Source organism: Balaenoptera borealis (genome assembly GCF_965194805.1).
Source record: "Balaenoptera borealis genome assembly, chromosome: 8".
Lineage (NCBI taxonomy): Eukaryota > Metazoa > Chordata > Mammalia > Artiodactyla > Balaenopteridae > Balaenoptera > Balaenoptera borealis.
The window spans coordinates 106,954,191-106,972,237 of record NC_138865.1 but is presented as its reverse complement, the minus strand read 5'-3'; the positions used below and the strand labels follow the sequence as shown (position 1 = coordinate 106,972,237).

At 39.9% G+C, this 18,047-nt stretch overlaps 1 long non-coding RNA gene across 1 annotated transcript in view; it reads right to left on the bottom strand.

Annotated features, from left to right (window-relative positions):
* LOC309633449 overlaps nucleotides 1-12,762 on the bottom strand; it is a 213,935-nt gene extending 201,173 nt beyond the window's left edge. Inside the window, exon 1 of the long non-coding RNA XR_014247532.1 lies at nucleotides 3,003-12,762. This is a non-coding gene — a long non-coding RNA (uncharacterized lncRNA). The remainder of the gene's footprint in view (nucleotides 1-3,002) is intronic.
* Nucleotides 12,763-18,047: the final 5,285 nt, after the last annotated feature.

Sequence of the window (18,047 nt, the reverse complement as noted above, 5' to 3'; positions counted from 1 at the left end):
TCATGTTTTTGTCTCTTTCCTTTATTATTATTATTTTTTTTACTTGAAACCAAGTGCCATGTCTCCAAATTCAGCATTCTTTCCACTTGCTAAGTTTAATAACAATGAAAACACCACCAGTCTTTTCAAGGTTCCCTTAACCTCTGTTGCTAAATCTAATATTCCATTTGTAATTTTCATCTTAATTGACTCAATAGCAACATTTTACTCAGTTATCACATCCTCATTGTCGAAGCATGTTTTCTTCACTTAATTTTAAGATACATACCCTTTATTTTTCTTCTTACATCACTTAACACTTAATTTTTTTCCCTGGGATCTTATTTCTCTTTTCCAAACATTAGATGTCCCAGGGCTCCTTTTTTTCCTGTTTAAACTCACCCTTTTTGTGATCTTATCCAGTCCATGGCTTTAAATGCCATTTTACATAATGACTTCTAAATATACATCTTCAGCCAAGATGTCTCTCCTAGCTGCAAATCGCTATATTCAATACAAGTTATCTTGACTTGGATATGTAACAGATGTTGATGCAAATAATCAATAAACAATCTATAAAGGGAATAGAAAAGAGTTTTATCTGAGCCAGACTGAGGACTATATCCCAGGAGACACAGATTCAAGAAGCACTTGAATTGTGTTTTTCCAGACTACAAAATGCGGGAGGTTTATAAAGGCAAAAACTGAAAAATTCCATAAATTGTTTATCAAGAATTATAATTTGAGCTGGCAAGAAGTAAGGGTACTTGTTAAGCCAGGACTGGTTGGGAACGGAAATGGTTGCATAGTTACAAGGGGAGACCTTGATACCATAAGGTTGCAGCTGGCAGCTGCTAGCAAAAATACCATTTTGAGAATGGTTGGTGGTGTCCTTGAGTTTGATATAGTTCAGGAAGTTCAAGTTCTCAGTGATGCGGGAATGTGTCTGAAACCACATCCAGAAGGGCCACTGGGTTCCATTTTGGATGCCTGAACCACTCCCTTTTGATTTTTAAATGCATTCTTTTCTTTAATGGTTAAATAGGATGTGCAATGCATGTTTGATAGATCACAAAACAAGCTGTCCTATTTATCATAAAGTTCAAGGCAAATCAAGTATAATCCAGGATGACTTCCCCATACCTTAGATTGTGAAAATTTCTTCCATCACAGGCATATCAAATAAACCAATATCCCATTCTTAACTCCACCAGACCTGTTCCCAAAAATCTTACTCATATTTGAGTAGTACAAACTCCATCCTGTTAGCTGCTCAGCCCCAGTGACATGACAATATGGAGGACAGCTTAGCATACAAACTGTGCTACCCTTGAGCCCTGTCTTGTGTACTCCACACCTCATTTGTCAGCAAATCCTGGTCACTCTACCTTCAAAGTATGCCTAGAACCTGACCACTCCTCACCTATGCACTGCTCCCACCCTACCTCAAGATACCGTCATCTTTTGACACAGAGTCCAGAAAATTCCTTCCAAAAGGTGAGTCAGACCATATCACTTCAATGGACGCCCATGAAGCAAAGTCCTTACAGTCACTTACAGGGTCTTATTCCGTCTTTTCTCTGAACTCTAGTATTACTTCCAATAATTCAGCCACATTGACTTCTTTGTTATTCTAGAAACACACTAACACATTCTCACCTCAGGACATTTGAATGTGTTGCTTATTTTTTTTTTAACCTAGAAAATGAATCCCCGTATATCTTCTGTTGTCATTGATATTGATATTTCATTGTTGATAGAGTACAAACAACTTTCGAACACCATGATATCTATTTTTTATTCATGCATTCATATCTACCTGCTCCCTACCAGATTATAAGCTCCATTAGGGCAGGTGATTTCTAAGCCTGGTGTCCCCAGTTCTTGCAATAGTGTCTAGCATGTAGAAAGACATCCTTGATTTTGATGGTGTGAATGAAGAGTTCACTCTCATGTCATGAATTGTAGTTTCCAAAGTTTTTTCACATGCATTATCCCGTGTTGATTCTCAAAGCAATCCCAGGAAATAAACAAGGTTAGACATTTTCCCATTTTAAAAAGGAGGCAACTGAGACTCAGTAAATTAAGTGATTTGGCCAAACTCACTCAAGTACTAGAGGAAGAAGCCAGAATTAAACTCCCAATTTCCACATTCCTAGGCTGCTCCTCTTTCACTGTCTAATGATTTCTGTCACAGGGAGTGTGAGGGTACAGGACAATATGGAGGAAAGGTTGGCATACAACCTGCTATCTGACTATTTGGGTTCAGTTTCTGGTTCTACCTATTCCTTCACTGGTTATTTGTTTCTGTTTTGCCTTCTTCCCAAGGGTTATAATCATAGTATCTTCCACAGTGGGTCATAATGTGTTAAATGAGTTAACACAGGTGAGACTGTAGTACAAAGTAAACATTGAAAAACATGTAATTACTGGTATATGAAATTGTTGCAAGAGAAATATGAGTTAATTATGTTAATAATTATTAATTAACATTATTATAATTATTATTATTAATAATGTAGAATTATTATCAATAATGTTAATTAAGTTAATAATGTTAATTCATTCATTAATTAGTTTATTTATTAAGCAAACTATTTATTAATCCTCTACAACATGCCAGACTCTGTGAATTCAGAAGCAAACAAATAGATAAAAATCCCTGCCTTCATGGAGCTTATATCAAAGAAGGGAAAGACAGACAATAAATATAGATGAATATACAGTAAAATGCATAGTATGTCGGAGGGTGATGTGTGCCGTCAGGAAAACAAAGCAGGGAAGGAGAAAGGAGACACCCCAAACACAGAGAAATTTAGTAATTGCACAGCATTGCACAGCCAGCAAGGGGGCAGAAACAATGTTCCATTTTGAGTTTGAACCCACAGGGTGTGCTAGTAACCACAGACTATATTCATGATAACAAGAACTTCAGAGATTCCTTAGGGCACTTTTTCATGTAAGATCCCTCAAGCAAGTAGTTAGAGAAAATCCTAACTCAAATGGGAAATTGTTTTACATACCAGGAAGCCTGGAGTTTCCAGCCCTGGAATGCCAGACACTATCTTCCCTCTGGGAAAAAGGCAACTGCAATTTTAGCTTCCCATCCAGATACTCCAACACCCAACAGAAGAAACTGAACTTCTTGGCCAAGAAACCTTTCCCAGAAAGCTTGAGAAGACATCCCCTTATTATCCAAAGGAGGATCACATGATCCCCACCAAGCACATTCCTGGCAAGGCAGTGAGTGCTCTCGGTATTCTGGATTTATTCCTGGAGTCGGACAGAGTTATGCAAGGGAGCAGTGGTGATCTGAAGAAAATCTGGCAACAGGAAAAGTAGCGAGCAGGAAATTGCCAGCATTTGCCATTGATATGGTCCAAGCCTTATTCATGGTCCACTGATCAAGAGTGGACACACAGAAGAAATTCTAGAAGTAGTTATTGATTTGAATTCGAGTGAGAAATAGAAAAAAAAAACATAAGGAAAAGAGAAGAGGGGGGAAAAGGAGGTAGGAGAAGTAGAAGAATTCTGATCCTAATATAAAGGAGAGATAATGCACAACACTCTGAATTGAGAATGAAAAGACTCCGTTCCCCATCATTGCCCAGCCATCAATAGCTGTTCGACTTGGGCTAATCACTTTACCTCTCTGGGACTCAGTTTCATGAACAGCAACTCTAGTCTAATAATGCTCGTTAGTCACATTTCATGATCAGCAGAAGATTTAATAAGATGTCTGTGTTCAGTGAGAAGAAAGCGATACGTGACATTCCAGTTCAAAGTGGGTTTGGTCTTCATTTACAGATATAGAGTGAATTGGAGTGTGTCTACAAGACAAAGATAATTGAGTTAGTCAAGCAGATGATTCAAAGAGGGCAATGCACACACACAGACACGTGCACTGGTGCACGCATGCACTCACAGTCACACACACCCCCCATAATCCTTTCTCATTAAAAAAATATTGTTGTTTATTGTTCTTTGAGCAGTTATTGTTTGCTAGGCACTAGCTAAATAATGTATGAGCATTGTCTCATTTAATTTCCCAACAACTCATGAGTTAGGCGCTACTGTATAATAGTTTTCTGTTTGAATTATATGGAATGGATTTTTCAAATTTCCACTTCATTTTGCATATATGCACTTTCTCTTTGCCGTGAAACAGATCCCATTTCAATGAATGACTATGGTCTTCAGGTTGTTTCTCCTAAATTTAAACACAGTCCTACAGTCATTTTCCTTGCACCAATGAACCATTCCGTAGTGCTTTGAGCTGATCAGATCAAAACTATTCAGGAAAATTTAGCGCCAGCCGGTTCCTAAATGCTGAGTTGGCTCTGGTTCTTTCTTGACCATCCTACTTTTGCTCATCCAGTCTCAACACTGAATTCGGTGCTCATCCATCATTTGTAACATGTCCCTCTCAGCAATTCCTCAACAGAAACCTTGACTGAGAAGTATCATTGACAATAGCAAACTAGCATTTCATGTTGGATTCCTCTTCAATACACTTACTCAGATGATATGAATATCTGATATGAGACAGGAAAACAAGGTCAGAAAGAGATTCAGAGAGAATGAGTGATTTGGCAGGTTTCCCGTGAGAACTCCAGGGGAAGGATCAGGGCTAGGCCAAGGGCACTGGGTACAGAGTCAAGAGAGGTGAAAACTACTGTGGCTCTGCCAGTACCATGCTGCGTGACTCTGGGCAATTATTTTCAAATCTCCCAGCATCAATTTTCCCATCTGTAAAAATGGGGGGAGAGAACTAAGTTGAGATTGGAAAGCACCTGGCCTGCGGGCCTCTAGTAGACATCGAGAATCAATCATGGTACTTTTCCCACTGAGCCTATGATGGGTTCCCGTGTTCTTCTCAGCACATACTCCACATACACTAAAGCAACTAGAGCTTGCATATCATTTAGAATATATCTGTCATTCCTGGTTGAAATAATCTCTAACATCCATTTTGGATCTCATATTTTAGGAATATATTGCTGCTGTGGAAAGAATCATGAACTTGGGATCAGATAACCAGGTTTAAATCTTCGTTCTGACATTTATTACTTCTGTGACCTTAAGCACATCAATTCATATCTTTGATCTGTGTTTTTTGTTTTTTGTTTATTTAATCTGCAAAATGGGAATAAAATATCAACATCCTATTGTTGAAGTGAAGATCAAATAAGATATATGAGAAGGCACCCAAAGCATATAGCATATCCTAGGATACTGTAGACATCCAATCAGCCATTAAAATTAATATTTTAATGGTGGCATCTGGTGAGGCGAATGCACATGTGATGAGATTGCTAAGAATGCTGGAAGCCAGGAGGAAAGTGAAGGAGGAAGAGAGGGTCATTCCTCCTTGGACATTTCAGCTGTTTCCTTTTTCTACCACTGCTGCTGACGGATCCTACAGTTCTGACCTAATTATCAGCAGCCCACCGTATTGCATGTCCTTGACTCCGTCAAGAGGCTAGGTCTTCCTCTTTGGCTCTGATATCTGGCTCACAAATCAATTTCTCAATGACACGTCTAGAAACCACCAGTATCTGTCTGATCCCTCTCTGCTTTGTTCCCATCCCCCATACAACCCCTCCCCACACTCAAAGGGATGGTATCTCGTCAGTATCTTAATGCACTCCTTGGGCTTGGCTCATCTATGTTCAGTCTTAATTGTGTGTGTTGGAGGGAAGGGTAGCTTGAGTTCAGAGGATGGTGCTAGGAGCTTCTTTCCTTCCACATCACTGGTACAACCCTAGGTGTTCAGGGTCTCAGTCTCTGTTTCCAAAGTTTGTAAGTATGCTGCTGTTGGAAGATAGTTGTCCATGCAGGATAATTATGCTGGGTGTGTTAAAATATCAGGGCATAAGCTGCAGTCCACTGGTCATTTGACAATGATGCCAGATTTATCGAAGGCAATTACAGGTCCTCCTGTAGAGCTCCTCACTGCAGGGGAAGTGTGGGCTCACTACTAGGACAGAGCTGGGACGGTCTTTAGTCCACCCACCTCCCTGCCCTGGTGGCAGGAGCTCTGTGCTCAGGCAAAACAGGGAAATCTTTTTTTGGATGACATTACCTGAGTGCTCCTCATCTCTCCTCTTGCCCCTAAGAATCTATAGAATCTTATCTAGTCTTGGGTGATGGTGTATGTGTGTGGGAGGACCCATTATGCACGCATGTATCTTATCTTATTTTTAGGTCTGAATCAGTTTATGCCTTTGTATTCTATAACTGTAGTGTCACCCAAAGCATGAGTGGGATTATGTCGAGGAGTGTATGCTGGGTAAAGGACTGGTTCAGGTCCAAGGGAAGAAATTTGATAAGTTCCTGGGTAGGTAAAAAGCATATTAATTAATGCTTTTAAATATTTTCCAGTCATCATTTTACCTAGAACAGCTTTTACTCTAGGATAATCAATGACATAGTAATTACTCTATAAATCATAAATGTATTCCAAGCAGGACAGATATTGTTTAATGAACTTGGGCAGCCAAAAGGTGGGCATGGAGATGAGTCTAGGAGTAGGGGGCTAAGAAGAGCTAAATTATCTTGCAAAATAGAATAAATGTGATTTGGAGGTTCCTGAAGGCATCTGGGAGGGATGGAGTCTGGAGAAGATGTGGATGAGGGAAGAAGTGACATGGGAAGAAGTGGTGAGAGGCTTGCACACGTTGTCGGATGAAGCAGCCATGAATAATCCCCAGTTGAGCAGCAAAGAGACTGTTATAACCAAGAACATCGAATACTCATCTTGTTATTATTGGTTTGCATTACTGTGACACAATCCCTTTAGGGCCCAAATTTTTCAATAAACATTCTGTACTTAAAAGTGGATATATATGAATGGTGTGGTGTGTGTGTGTGTGTGTGTGTGTGTGTGTGTGTAAATGAGAGAAGGCTAAAGATGAAAGTCCACACAGCTCCGAGCAGTCTCCAGGTATGGGGCGCCATGCATGTGATGCTGAGATGACTCATAAAGGGGGAAGTTATGAGTTCAAACTATAAATGTAGTCCTGCTCACAAACCTGCAAAAATGCCACGAGAGATTCTGACTTCCAAAAGGCACAGAATTTGGGACCCAAACCAGTCTTACATGTATCTCAAGGATCAGGAAGGCTCAGTGAATATTTGGGTTTGACACTTCCCAGATCAAATGCCTTCTTCCCTATGGACTCTTCTTCCAGTACCATCCAAGAAAAATTAATTACTTCTTGAGGCTCTTACATAACGTTGCCTCTACAGAACTTGTGATTACGGATTTTGCTGTTTGTCCCTGTCTCTCACATTAATCTGTTCCTCAGTGCTATGCCTATTTGTTAATATTTCTTTAGAACTTTATTACTCCTATGTTCTGTGCAATGAGTTAAAACTACTTAAAATGCTTTTCCTTTACTTCCTAATAAAAGGTTACAGACCTCTGCATTGGTTCAGGACTGGGAAAATAAGTTAATCTAACCAGAATGATAGGGGCTTCCCTGGTGGTCCAGTGGTAAAGAATCCGCCTTCCAACGCAGGGGACGCGGGTTAGATCCCTGGTCAGGGAACTAAGATTCCACATGCCACGGGGCAACTAAGCCTGCGCGCCACAGCTAGAGACAGAAAACCTGCACGCCACAGCTAGAGAGAAGCCCAAGCACTGCAACAAAAGATCCCGCATGCCGCAACTAAGACCCGACACAGCCAGAAAAAAAAAATAATGATAATAATAACCAGAATGATAGAAACTGTGACAGTGTGTGAAGAAATCTCCAAAGTCTGCAGAAAAAAGTGAAAGACTAATGAAAAAGAGGGGGGCCTCAAAGAGGAACCTGGAGATTTTACTAGCAGGAAGCCAGGCTCTTCATAACAGCTCTTTGCACCCAAATGGCAGCATCTTCCCTTCCCTCTTTTCTACCTCTTTCCTCCTACTATCCCATCCTATTGGAACTTGGACAAAAGCTAAAGGCTCCAACCCCAGCAGCTTGGTGTTAGGTGAGACCCACTTTTATGATGATGAAGTAGTCAGGGTGGGGTCCAGTGTGGCAGAGACAATGTTTATGTGAAGGCATCTCTCCTCAATGACTTTGTCTAATAAACTTTGGTCAAGGTCAAGTATACTTCAGGCCATTTATAGGCTCAATAGTTCCATGTTGAAAATAACTGCTAAGATTTAAATAACCAACTTTCAAACTTTTGCAACAAACTCTATTGATACTTAGGCTGCAGCTATTCAGAAATACAGCTGGACTTGTTAAATTGCCCCTCACTCCTATTACCAAACCCTAGGGAGTTTCCATACCACCATCAGTATTCATTGGACGTAATTTTACCATTTTCATTCTCAGGAATGTTTATGGAACACTCTGTGGCCCACCCTATTCTAATTTGGCCACAGGAAGATGTTCAAATTGATCGTTCAAAATCAATTTAAGGGACCACTAGTCATCCAGAGGCTAATTGTTGTTATTATCTTATTATTCATCATAATCCCAATAACACAAGAATAATGCAAAATTGAAAAGGTAAATCCAATTTGCTATGCAGTCATCAGAAAAGATTGTAGCGATTTCTAAACACAGCCCTCGGGAAGCAGTTTCCATGCTCTTTGCTCCACTCAGGTTGGCAAATGTCTACTAGGCCCTTCCTGTGTATAAGGCCCTAAATTTGCTACTGAGATGGGGGCCATGTGGCAGGGGTGGGGATGAGGATGGTGGGTTGTGGGAGGATACAGCAGGAAAAAGCATATGGTCCCTGATTTAATGGAGCTCTCTGTCCAAAAAGGTAATGTGCTTATTCACTGTTATGTAAAAGAAATGGATAAGTACAAACAACTCACTAATCATTATGGTGCACAGTATAGGGAATAATTACTGTAGTTTCCTTTTTCAGAGATCTAGGAAGACTTCACATAAGAGGTGATTTTAAAGCAAGGTCTTGAATGATACCTTGTATTTATTGTTCCAATAAAGAAAAGAGAAAGCACTCTTGGCCAAGGAAATTGCATGAGGAAAGGCACAGAAAAACACAGCTGATTTTGGGGAGTGGTGGTTCTCCTGTTTGGTCTAGCAAAGAAAGGGTAGACCAGAAGGAGATGGGATGGAGAGAATTTACAGTTGGAAATGAGACTAAAAGGGAGTATTGCTGTGGGGCTGGATGGGCCAGGATGGCAGGATCAGCAACTTGGTTTTATCTTCAGAGCAGAAAGGAAAACATGGAGGCCTTAAAGTAGGGGAAGTATTAATTAAAGTAGGGGTCTCAGATCTGAATTCAGGCTGAGAACTCACATGCCAATTACAAGAGTTGGTTCAGAGGTGGAGGAGCCTGGAAGCAAAAAAAGTGACTAGATTTGAGTCATTGCAAAAATGTGGATGATTTGATGGAATTGAATCTGTGCTGTTTACCATGTTGCCATGAATATTCTTTTACATGGTTCCACACAGTGGAATATTATATAGTAGCAAAAAATGAATGAATTATAGGTATACTCAGTGATATAGGTGAATTTTAAACATAACATATTGAATCAAAATAAAAGCAAGTTTCAGAAGACTACCTATAATACAATACCATTTATTGAAAGCTCAAAAATAAGCTAAATAATAAGTTTAGTGTATGTACACATATAGTTAATCTGTATTTTAAAAATATAAGAAAATCATGATACCATTCAGGACAGAAGTTACCTCTGGGGAGGAGGGAGGAAGAAAGGATCTGAATGGGATACATTCAGTTCTTCAGTGATACTGAAGATGCTGTCTGAGTCTTATGTTAGGTAGCAGGTAAACAAGTGTCTCTTTTATTATTATCCTTCTTAACTTACATACACATTTCATTCCTTTGTATGTTTCAAGTATTACATTATTAAAAAAACGCTGTTTTTCCATAAAAATTAACTTAAGAAAATCAATTTCCCCTAAGCAATAAGCAAGTGAGTGATTGAACAAAATAACCTTCTCCTTCTTGACTTTTTCTTACCTCAATATTCCAGATTATTCAAGAGAAATGGTTCTGCTTATTTTAATTTAATCAACATAATTTGGAGACACAAGAATGGCTACTGCCTGCCTCTGGGCCTTTAGATGGAGATAATTCTTTCACATATCTTGTGAGAATTGCACAGAGAGTACAACTTCAGTATGGGCAAGAAAGGGTTTCTCTACCCAGCTACATGTCCAATCCGCTGCTTCCCATTCTCAGATCTTCAGACTTCTGATCCCTGGTCCTGGACCCTGACTTTTCACAACTGCTCCTAGAACATGTACAATAATTATGCTGCAGAGCTTACATGTGTCAGGCGAGCATATGAAGCATTTTACAAGATATAACTCACTGCATTCTTGTGATAACCCTATGAGACATTGCAATCTTGCATGTGCAGATAAGAGTTTCTAGGACTTATAGTGATAAAATGGCCTATTAGGCTAGGCAGGTGGCAAGTGGTGGGGTCTGGTTTTGAACCCAAGTAATCTGAGTCCAGAGCCTATGTTTGAAACCGCTTTGATAAATGTCTCTGATTAGCTTTGAGGCATCCTCTTCCCTTGGGTCTCTGTGGGCCTTTGTCATATTTAGGGAAAGTCATGCTATCCACCAGCTTATTGAGAAGTCTAGAATTTCAGGGAGGAGAAAAGGGGTAAAGCAATATCATCAAAAAAAAAAAAAAGACAATATTTAAGCCGACATATCCCAGATTTTCATACCTACTTACTGACACATCCATGATGACATATAATTGCAGAGAGACTGGGAAAGGGACATAGGATACAAACTGGGTCATGATGTGGTCTATGGAGTGAGGTGGGCATGAAGGAACAAAAGGGGAGCAGCTCACATCACAGTGCCCACAGGAACACTACAGTCTAGGTCTCTGTCAGAGCCAGCATTCATCTCAAAAGAGGTAAATTATCAAGAGTCCTGGCAAGAGAGGACGGAAGAATCCAAACTCTGGGTAGTCTGATCACTGTGGAATAGAGACTCAGCTATGACCCCTTGTGTTAGGAGCAGAGTTTAGCAAAGGAAAGCCAGGTTCATTAAGAGCAAACACAGAAGTCACTGATTCAGCCAAGCCAGCTGGAGTTCACGGATAAGGTCCAATCCTGGTGACCAAGAGCATGGACTCCAGCCAGCCTAGTTCACAGGTTGGACTCACGATTTCCTGCTCAATCCCTACCTACCTGGCATAAGTGTTAAATGAAATAATGTAAAACAAAGCCTCACAGTGTCATTGGCACACGGTACGTGTTTACTATATTGTAGGTAACAGAGAGAAACTATGGATTGTTTGGACTCACAGAAGATCCCAGACTTTGGAAAATATCATTATTTTTAAGCCCATTTGCTTGGGGCAAAATAGGGGAGGGCTTGAGGCCCACACTGCAGATTTGCTTGCTTAGGACTTATCCTGCCCTTCCTGGCTCCTATGTGGTAAAACCACTGGTTGAACGCTCATCAAATCCTTACTCCTGGGTGAGGCTGTTGAAGGCAGGGGCAAATAGAGGTCAAAATTGGAAGGTTTCACCAAGGAGAACACAATTAGAGCTGGAATAACCAACTGGAAAGGCTTCTCTCAATCCTGAAGTATGATTGCTGCTTTTTGTTGTTGTAGTTGTTTATTTAATCTTTTCCAGTTGAAATACCTCCTAGGGCTTGGTGTATGAACACTTCAAAGTGTTTGAGGGGAGATAATGTTTCCGTTTAACTCTACTGATTAGCTTTGATTCCACGTTAAGCGAATTAGGGTAAATTGTTGCTAGTGGGAATCTTATTACCTGGGTTCATATTCAGTGTATCCTGAAAGGATCAGGACACTTGGAGAATCTGGGTAATAGAAATAATACTGGTCAGAGAGGGTAAGTCTTAGATTCTGGTCCCTCCTGTTGAATGCTCTTGTCACGTAGCCTTGACTCCTTCTACAAGGAGTCAGGAAGTCAGAGAAGCACTGTCATAAATACAATCCTCTAGACTGTGATAATTACTGCAATGAGTTATTGCAATGCAATAAAAGCTAATAAAAGGGAGGAATTAACTAAGATTGGAGAGAGTGGAAGACTTCATGGACAAAGTGGCTTTTAAGCTGGGATGCAGAGGAAGGATGGCTCTGAAGATGTTCAGACCATTGACAGCCTTGGGAATGAAGCCAACAATTTTGAATTCTATCCTCCAAGGCAGGGGGGGCAATATACCGCCTGGGAAAGAACAACTGAGCAGGTCATGAAACCTAGAATCTTGATTAACTCTGTGCCCTTGGGTAAGCCATTTATATTCTCTGATTTGTGTAGGAAGAATGAGAAAGTCTAAGGCAACTCTGGTTGACTCCAAGGTTTTTGAAAGGTTATGTTTTATATGTACAAATGTGTATGTGCTCTTGGGATAGGTGGCTAGTCTTTCTTTTAAGCCATAAATCATCCTTTTAATTGTCAATCAGCTGTCCATCAAGGCCAGAAGGATGCTCTTGCCTGTCAGGTCTCTATTTCGTCCCTGGGTAATTGGCTCCTAAGTGTTTTGATATATTGGTGGCTATGACCCTGCTAGTAACTTCCAGGAAGGGAAGAGGTGAGCAGGTCAAGCAAAGCGGCACCTTCAGAAAATAAAAGGAGGAACAAAAATATTTATCTTTCCCTAGCTCTGTGGTGCCATCAAAAATTAAGTGTTCTTGGGAGGTAGTGCTGGATGAGGGCACATGAATTTTAAGGTGTCAGAATTAGGCAGGATGCACATAAGCAATTATCTGATTGCGCTCTGAAAGCAAAAAGGCACCTACAAAACCCTGAAAAGACAGTGTGGTGTAGGAAAAATAAATGGTCTGCATTTGAGGCCCAGGTCTGCTCCAACATCATGTGTGACTCTGATAAATGACTTGTCTTCATGGAGATTCTGCTACTTATAAAATGGTCATAACCATGTTTATGAGGCAGAATTTCTAGGCAGAGTCAATGAGATAATATATGTGAAGATGCTAGATAAGCAATTGGCATATAGAAAGGAATCAGTAGAGTTGAGAAACAGTAGTTGGTTTGAGTTTTGTGAATATAAGGAACAAAGATTGAATTTAAGGCACACTGCTGAGGTAAATGATAGATTTCAAGAGTAACCATAAGTGAGCTGAAGTCTTAATGTTGTACCACAATAGGAGACTCTCATTGAAACTTGAGTATAAGGTGGTTGTTTGGATTTTAGAGCAAGAATCTGTGGTCCCTCCTTCCCAAACACATGATTGCTGCAGGTTTTTCACCTACTTCCTTATTCTGTTCTTCAGACTTCTCTGCACCCATAGCTTCTACCTGCTAGATTCTATTTACTCAACTCCATGCCTCGATCATGGCCTCTCATGGCTGGTCTCTTTGCTTCCAATTGTACCTTTGATTCATGTATTCATTCACTTACTCAACCAATATTCAACACATATTTATCATGTCACAGTGTCTGCCACACTGGTGATACAGTGTTGTCATAGGCAGACAATAATCCCAGCTTATAGAGACTCTGCACTCTAGTTAGGAGAGGCAGACAGTAAAAACCCTATTAGAACAGAAGATATACTGCTGAACTGAATGAATAAGCATTTTCAGAACTCTAATGGAAAACTGATGAATTCATAAAAGTGCTAACAAAAGATCAAGATGAAAAAAAAATTAATTACATGAGACTGAGTGAACTGATGAGGATGATTATAACTTTTGTGACTTTCTGTTTGAATAAAAAAAAAAATTCCCCCCCCCAAAAAAGAGAACAGAAGATGATCCAAGCAATGGAGAAAAATCAAGCAGGGATGGGGGATGAAAACTTACCTGGGTGGTAGTGGGTCCTTGACATTTTTAACAGTGTTCAGAGCAAGTCTCACGGAGAAGATGACATGTGATCAAAGACCTTTAGGAGGTAAGGTAATGAGTGAATCATGCAGACACCTGCGAGAACATCATAAAGAAAAGGGTGAGTGTAAAGACTGTTACACGGGAGTAGGTATTGGGGATATCAAGGAAAAAAGGAGGCTGAGTGATTGGCACGAGATGAACAGGGAAGGCAGTGGTAGAAGGGAATAAAGTTAAAAAGGTAAGGCAGAGACCCTAGTTGTATAGGGCCGTGCAGACTAAAAAAATGTTGGTTTACTTTGAGTGGGATGGAAAGCTATTGAACAGAGGAGTGATGTTCTGGCTGCTACGTTGCAAACAGATCTATATGAGACAAGGGCAAAAGACCATGGAATAATTCCAATGAGACAAGTTGATGGCTACAATGAAGGTAGTAGCAGAAAAGGTGATAAGTGGGTGATTTGGAGTCTGTTTTAAAGTAAGAGCTGCCAGCTTTGGGTGATGAATTGGCTGTGGGCTGATAGAGGGAGAAAAATCAAGGTTTCAACTGCCTAGTTTAATCTGAATTCCCAGTACACATTTCCAAGAGTGGGGGTTAGATTCCCTGAGTAGAGCCTTTCCTACCATGTTCTCTCACACCCCACTGGCTAGTATATGAATTGGCCACTCCAGCCAGAGCAACAGTGGCAGCCAAGCATGGGGGTGGGCTGTGTGAGCCAGTTCCGTGCTGGAAGTCAAGGGGATGCCCTTTCAGCAGGGGGTGTGGACAGAGATAGATCTCCATAGAAAGAACCGGAAGCACTCCTTTAGAATGGAATGAGCTGTCAGCATTACTGGTATGCCTCGTTACTAACTTATACCTTCTTATCTGCCTTATTTTGCAGATTGGGGTATGATAATTACAGAGGTTATATAATGAACTCAAGTTTAAGTAGCTATGTCAAGATTTAAATAAGACTGGAGCCCAAGTCCTCAGCCTCTTTATTCTTTCTTTCTTCACTACGCTCCAATATTCATTCTTAACATTGGATTTTTTTCCCTGTTATGTTTACTTCTCAAATCACAAAATCGCCAAGTGAGAGCTTCTGTTCTTGACACTGTCACAGGGCAAATGCACGGTACAGTGCAGTAGTTTTGAGTGTGTCTCTCGTGCCACCCTGCTAGGGTTCAGACCAAAGATCTTATTAATTATGTGTTCTTGGGCAAGTTGCTTCATTGCTCTGAGCTCTTAGTTTGGGATTAATATCTGTGCACATTTCACAGGGCTGTTGTTTAAAATAAACAAGATAACGCATGTGAAATGCTCAACACAGTATCCAGGCACATATTAAGTTCTAAAACTTTATTGGTACTATTTAGAAACAGCAGTAGTAGTAGTATCCATATCTTGGATGGGTGGATGAAGAGACATACAAATGTATGCAGGAATATCCTATGATATCTTTTTATAAAAAGCTACTTCCTTTGATGAGGATTTCTTGTTCCTTGATTTGCTTTGGCAGCTTGGTTAAAAGGGTGGGGATTCCAGTTTTAAACTATATCCCCCCTGGGTTATCTGAATAGAAGGGTTGAAGCGGAGAAAATGGCCAATCATGTTAAGAAGAGAGTCCATCTACAGAAATGACTCCAGCTGCAAGATCATCCGCCTCGTAAATTATTTATGCTATTGTTGATCTAGAATCCACTGCTACAATTTCAAAATTAATTTACTCTAATTACTCCCACTAATAAGACAACTTGTCAGTTATCACCACTCCCATAACCTCCCACATTTCCGTCTCTTTTTAGCCTAAATTATACTCTTCTAAGCTTGTTTTTAATGTACTGCAAAAAAAAAAAAAAAAATCCTTGGAGGTATAATTAACTTTTTCATTCAGAATCCTAATTTCCTCTCCAGCTCTGTTGCTGCAGTATTTAAACTATTTATTATGCAAACTTGAAGAACCTAAACTATGAATTACGTACAAATCTCTGGATGCAAGCTCTGTCCTAATCATGGCATCTCAGTGCCTTTCTAGTTCAAGGTAAGCAGAATGTGGGCAAAATGGATGTTGAACATTACAAATGGGCTTACATTTGAGACTAGGCTTTTTAAGGGTGATGTCAGTTATTATTTTTTTAATCATCTTTAAATCTATAAATTCTTTTTTAAAATTAATTAATTAATTTTATTTATTTTTGGCCGCGTTGGGTCTTCGTTGCTGCGTGCAGGCTTTCTCTAGTTGCGGTGAGCGGGGGCTACTCTTCGTTGCGGTGCACAGGCTTTTCATTGCGGTGGCTTCTCTTGCTGCAGAGCATGGGCTCTAGGCGCACGGGCTTCAGTAGTTGTGGCACACGGGCTTAGTTGCTCCACTGCATGTGGGATCTTCCCGGACCAGGGATCGAACCCATGTCCCCTGCATTGGCAGGTGGATTCTTAACCACTGTGCCACCAGGGAAGTCCCAAAATCTATAAATTCTTAACTCTTTTAAAATCTGTTTTACTTGTTTCAAATAATGGGGATTTTGATGTAGCTGTTTTTATGTAAGTGTAATAAGTATCAATAGTTTTTCATTCATTCATTCATTCACCCACTCATTCATTTCTTCATTCATCAAATATTCATTGAGGAACAACTCAGTGTCAATGGAACTAGACATAAAATTGGAAAAGTAAATGCAATGTGCTCAGTCTTACCTCTCAAGGAGCTTATACTTTAGGATAAGATACAGATATTTAGACAACTACAATACAACTTGATAAATGCTATGCTGAAGGGAAACAAAGCAATGTGGGAAGAAAAAGGAAGGGCATTTAAATAGACTGAGGATGATGGGGACAGGGAAAGTGTCCTAGAGAACTTGATGTTAAAGTTAAGAATGAGCTGTAGGAACCAGTTGGGCAAATGAAGGGGAAAACCATTTATTTCTGTGTATGTGGAAGAGTGGACAGGATTGAAGAGGGCAGAAGGTAAGGATGTGTACAGCTAGAAGGTCAGATAGATCATGGCATATTCAAGGTTTGGAATAAAGAAAGTATGGCTAAAATGTAGAGATTGAGGAGAGGCAAGAAATGGGGCCATGAAGAAAGCAATTGATAGCCATATGTTTATATCTCTTACATACTAAAATATTCACTTAATCCAACCTATCTTTCTAGAGGCAATGTGGTAAAAGATCACTAGACTGAATGCTAGAATCTGGAATTAGAAATTTTTCAATTATATGTGACACACATATAATCAAGAAGACATATGTGTGTATATCCAGCAGCAGAAAGCTTGAAAAAAAATACCACTGAATCATCAGTGTATCTTACACAAGTTAAGTAATTTCTCTGAGTTTCAGTTTCCTCATCTGTTTAAAAGTGAAGGTGGGACTTCCCTGGTGGTCCAGTGGTTAAGACTCTGTGCTTTCACTGCAGGGGGCACAGGTTCCATCCCTGGTCTGGGAACTAAAATCCCGCAAATCCCGCATGCTGTGCGGCCAAAAAAAAAAAAAAGAAAAAACAAGGGAAGGTAATGGCACTAATGGTAGAAGATGACAATGAACAAAGCTATTAAACTTTGGTCTTAAAGTTCAAATGAGACATCCAACTCCCCCAAATGCATGTTCATTGTCATCTTCTACCATCTTCTACCAATTTGCCTCTGAAGTGGAGGAAGGCAAAGCATAGAATGAATAATAGATTATCCTTACTATGTTTAAACATGCTCAAAGCACTGTTCTGAAAGGTTTACATCTATCAGATCACTTAAACTTTAAACACACTATGAGGCAGGCACTATTTTTCTCAGCATTTTACAGAGAAATGGACACATGGAGAGTTTTAGGTAATTTGCCTAAAATTAGAGGCGTATCTGTAATTTGAACCCAGTCTGTCTGGGATTGCAGTACCCCTTTGTAACCACCACAGAATACATCTCATGGAGCAGAAATAAATATACAAAAGACAGGACCTCATGGTCTATAATGAATGGAAAGTAATTGCATTTTTTTCCAGCTCTACTGAGACATAATTGACACATAAAATTGTGTAAGTTTAAGGTGTACAGTGTGATGACTTGATGCATTAACATATTGCAAAATGATTACCACAATAGAATGAGTTAACATCTCCATCACCTCACAGAATTACCATTTTTTTAATGGTAAGGACATTTAAGATCTACCCTTTTAGCAACTTCCAAGTATATAATAGAGTATTATTAACTCTAATCACCATGCTATACTTTAGATTCCCCAGAACTTACTCACCTTATAACTGGACCATTGTATAACTTTGACTAACATCTC